This window comes from Macrobrachium nipponense, chromosome 27 (genome assembly GCF_015104395.2).
Source record: "Macrobrachium nipponense isolate FS-2020 chromosome 27, ASM1510439v2, whole genome shotgun sequence".
NCBI classification, from domain to species: Eukaryota; Metazoa; Arthropoda; class Malacostraca; order Decapoda; family Palaemonidae; genus Macrobrachium; species Macrobrachium nipponense.
This window is the reverse complement of record NC_087216.1, coordinates 42,490,563-42,495,562: the sequence shown is the minus strand read 5'-3', so window position 1 is coordinate 42,495,562 and position 5,000 is coordinate 42,490,563. Positions and strand designations below refer to the sequence as shown.

The following is a 5,000-nucleotide window of genomic DNA, read 5'->3' as shown; positions in this document are numbered from 1 at the left end:
GCTAGTTGTATCCCATACATCAATGTGTATATCAGATTAAGGTGGTGAAAGGATAGCCATTCGTCCTTAGTCAAGAGCACACAATGGCAAGTGTAAATTCGATCCCAGGCAAAAGGAAGACCGACTGAAGCAAATGCTGTCTTTGGCAGGAAGACAAGAAAAATGAAGGTCTAACTTCACCATTGGCCTCTGTGCATCATAATCCTGAACATGATGGGTACGTAATGATTTCAACCAGTGTATCATTGTTCCAGGAGACTGATGAAATGCTGCAAGGCTGGATGAAGGCAGTGGCATAGAGGCAACGCTGTGACAAAACATGGCAAAATACCATAAAAGATACAAGAGTCATGTTTAATAATACAAAACTTGATCATGCAAGAAAGCCAATATCTACAGTTGAAGGCAGTGAACCGCAGGAAAAGCATCCTAAACAGCATCAAATGAGTCATGACAATAAAGCATGCATTTTTTGTGAAAATGGGGTACCTGTATCAGTTCTTCGACAAGTAATGACCATCAATCTCAACAGGAGACTTGCATGAGTTCACTCACACACTTAATGATGGTAAATTATTGGTAAGACTAGGTGCATGTGATGCAATTGCACAAGAGCTGAAATACCAGCTTGTATGTCTCACTGGCCATTACAATAGGGAGAGGTCCCATCTTAGAGATCTTGAGAAAGAACAATGTCACAGTGAAGGACCAGATGTCTATCCACTGCTTTTATCAAAGCTGGTTAATTATATCATTGAAATCATATAAAGCCATCCCTCCAGCTAGAGCTGCTCTGCTTCAACACACCAAATGATCAGCAGCATATCAATCAGGTTGTGTATTTGGTCAGGCAATTCTGCGTCAGCCAGAAGCACAGAGTCCACCTGAATGAGGATGGGAAAAGATTGGTGAAGACTGAGGAAAGTCCTCTGCACAGCCAACTCCCCCAATGTAAAGAGTTGTGAACAGCTTACAAAATGTGGCTGCAAGTCTGGTTGCTGTGGCAGGTGCAAATGCTATGGGCTTGGGCTTATATGCACAGATTTGTGTACCTGCAAATGTGAGGTGTAATCATAATTTGAGGTGTAACTATAATGTTGCCAATGATGCTTCAAATGCATCTGCGTTTATTTCAGGCTTAAAAAAAAGATATTGAGACAGTGCTCAAACGTAGATAAGATACTTTGCTATCATATTCCATTCTACTCCTGTGCTTGTATACTTTTCAGCAGCATTATGGGGTCCCTTTCCAAGTTGTAATATTGATAATAGACCAATAGAAATGCTTTGGGAACATATTCTCTGGCCTCATAAATGTAGGCATAGATAAAAATTTCATGTCTCTATCTTTCTTGGTTGCAAAGTTATTAAGCAAAATGTTTCATGGCGGCCATTTTGTACGCCATCTTTACCACAATGGCAAATATAGTAGTAAGTGCTCTGGAGATATCTTCAATTAACTCTTAAACCCAGGAAGACATCATTATCTGAATAATGATTTATTTCAACAATGATTTACTCAAAGTGTCAGAAATCGAAACAACTAACGGCCATCTTGAAAAATGGCAGACATGTTGAAATTTTGCTTGGACACCCAGATTTTTCAAAAGAGAGGGTTAAAATGAGTATTTGAGTAAGATTTCATGCTTGTATCACAAATTGAAGTATTTTTCTACTTATCTTCTGCACTACTAGGCAGTGTCCCACCCCAGTCGACTAACTTCCTGGCATAGTCTAACAGAAGTCCAATACGTTTTTCTTTAACGTGGTGTACCCTTCCGCCTTCCTTTGCGTAGGGATTCGAACCTGGATTCTTTTCACTTCTGGGAAGAGAAGGCTTTACCTTAACAAGGGTTGGCCCCAATGAAAAAAACAAACCGACAATCACGGACACCTTCATCCTTCATTTCGAGAAGAGAGAGAGAGAGAGAGAGAGAGAGAGAGAGAGAGAGAGAGAGAGAGAGAACGTTAACATATGCGCTCTCTGCTCGATTTCATTCCCAGCCATTACCATAATTCATATAGAGTCAATTTACGTTACAGCCCGATAAATGAAATAAAACGTCCCATTTAATGCATTTCGTCGGGCGAATACAGTGCCATGGCTGGTTTTTATTTGTTATATTTTCAATGAAGCCCGACGATGCGCGATTCATTTTCCAATTATAAACGCCATAGCGGCTGACGAACCGTCGAATACACTTTGCCTAATTAAATTCTGTAGGCAGTGACAGCAGTTGTGTGAAATTCAGTCGGCTGAACTTTCTCGTTTACCGGAATGCTGATGGGACCGGCATCTTGTCTAGCCTAGGCCGATGGGGAAGTACGAAAATGGGTGAAAATTAATAGAGATGAAAGAAAGGAGAATGAGGGAAAAATAAGTGGACAAAAATGAAAAAAGGAAAATAAGGAAAAGAAAAATTAGTACAGACGACGGAAAATAGAAAAATAAAGGATAAAAATGGAGAGGAATGAACGAAAACAGGAGAAAATAAAACTGAATGAATCCGCAGGTAAAATAAGAAAGCAAAGGGAAAGAGACGGTGTTGCCTTACAGCAGAATGAGAATAAGAAATTGAAAAGGAGTGGAACGGAATGGAGTCCAACGACAACAGTAAACTGAGTTAATCAAAATCAAACGGTCAAAAGGCAAACAGAAAAAAGCAAATGAGAATAAATTGGGCACGGGAAAATACATACATGAAATGCAAATCAAATGATCGGTGCAAAGGAAACTGAATAAAAGAGAAGAAGGAAGAGAATATGGGCAGAGGAATACAAATAAGAGTGAGGAACTGAAAATGATTGAGTCTAGAGGAACATAAATAAAATTTGTATATAAAAGGGGAACGAATAGAACGAAAACCATCGTAAGCAAACGACAACCAAAACGATCAGCGCCCACAATGACGTGAACAGAAAACCAATATCACGAAAGAACCAGAATTAAAGATAACAGGGCGAACAATCACAGCCTGCAAAAAATGGCATTAAAACTGAACTAATAAATTGTATCCATGAAAACAAGAACAGTAACCACCAGCCAGCGAAGAGCGCACCAAACCTATGAAAACTAAAAGTACAGCAAGATCACCATAACAAAAACACTGCATAAACAGAACAACAAAACAAGCGTAGCGCGGCCATCGCCTACACCCTTGCCACCAACAACGGGGAACTATAGCAACATTACCACTAATAACAAGTTTGAGAACAAGCAGGCCATAGACGCAAATAACCCGGCCTGTAATATCAAAGTTCAGGTCGAGAAAGAGAGAGAGCGAGAGCGAGAGAGAGAGCCTCACTAACATCTAGAAAGAAAGAGATCTTTCGCCATCAGGAGATAGAAGGGGAGAGAGAGAGAGAGAGAGAGAGAGAGAGAGAGAGAGAGAGAGAGATTTAACATCAACAGAGAGAGAGAGAGAGACATTATTTTAATTATAAACGGGAACAAGACATTTATAAAACAGAAAGAGATTCATCTTTCAAAATCAATAGAGAGGGAGAGAGAGAGAGAGAGAGATATCTCAGTTTCAGTAAAGAGAGAGAGAGCCCTTATAATCAACATTACAGTATTCCTTCAGCAGAGAGAGAGAGAGAGAGAGAATTCTTTGCTCAAAAGCTAGCAAGAGAGCAACTTCCCCACACGTGAATGCCTTCGTGAGGCTTTTTCGTTTGTGCGTAGCGGTGCTTCGAAAGCCCCAGGAGGTCAAAGGTGAAGGGCTCAACCAAACTTCACATCCAGAGAGCCTAAATCTGACCGCATGACATTTAACAATGCAAATTCACTGACTGAAAATGATGGAGTATTTTCCACGATGCGATGACTATTACGAAAGCAGAGGGGGATTTTCGGGCTCAAGTGAAGATGGCTCTTCTGAAAGTAACTCGCCAGATATATTTATGTAAAGTGGGGGAAAATGTATAAGTAAATGATAACTTAGCGAACCTAATAAATCACAACATTATAACCGAGGAAAATAGCTAAGTAGTACTGAGCGCATTCCATGAAAGGTGTCTGTCGGTTTTGTCGGTATCAAGAACAATCTTTCAACTACAAGAAAGAAAATCATCGAAGAAAACTTTGCTATTTAATGCCATATCAAAATGGAAGATAAAAATCGTCCATTAGACATCAGCATATTTAATTCAACATATTAACCCGTTAATATGTCAACAGGAATCCTTTTAGAAAACAGGAGGAGGAAGAAGCACGTGCAAAAAAACCCTTGCCTCGTGGATAGCGCCATACATATATATATATATATATAATATATATATATATATATATATATATATATATATATATATATATCTATATATATATATATAGTATGTAGGGAAAGCATTGGAGAACTGAAAGTACTGATTTGTTCTGTCCAGATTTGATATTTGCGTTGGCTGGTGTTATTGACATTTGCAAAATGGCTTCGCGACAATCAGGGTCTAAGTTTCGGAGATATATATACGACTTCCCTTTCACACACCAATATCTCCGAAACTTAGACCCTGATATTCGCGAAGCCATTTTGCAAATGTCAATAACACCAGTCAACGCAAATATCAAATCTGGACAGAACAAATCAGCACTTTCAGTTCTCCAATGCTTTCCCTACTATAGTAAATCGTCGGAAAGATAACTAAGTTCTCGATGGTTTGAAAATCTGAGGATATTAAAGAAAATAGGAGACCAGTATGTAAAAAAGCATTCGTGACAGAGAAGAGAATTGCTAATTATTCAAGAAAACTATACGTCAACATGAAGTCGGAAATAAAAGATCCACTTCATGAGCCGTATGAAGATTGACAGAAGGACCTCAAATATGACCTACATCGTGATTGTGATGATGCCGACACCAATTAAAGAGAGCATCTGTCCCTTGATGAATGAGGCCGATGCACAGGAAGAGAGGTGAGAGAGTTCGCTGAGGTCGTGTGTTCCGTTTTTGTCAAAGGGCGAATGATTGTGATTATGATGATGATGGTAGTGATGGTGATCA

At 39.3% G+C, this 5,000-nt stretch overlaps 1 protein-coding gene across 3 annotated transcripts in view; it reads right to left on the bottom strand.

Moving 5' to 3' along the window:
- LOC135201055 (centrosomal protein of 104 kDa-like) overlaps positions 1–5,000 on the bottom strand; it is a 458,443-nt gene that overhangs the window by 303,508 nt on the left and 149,935 nt on the right. The gene's annotated exons all lie outside the window — the stretch shown is intronic.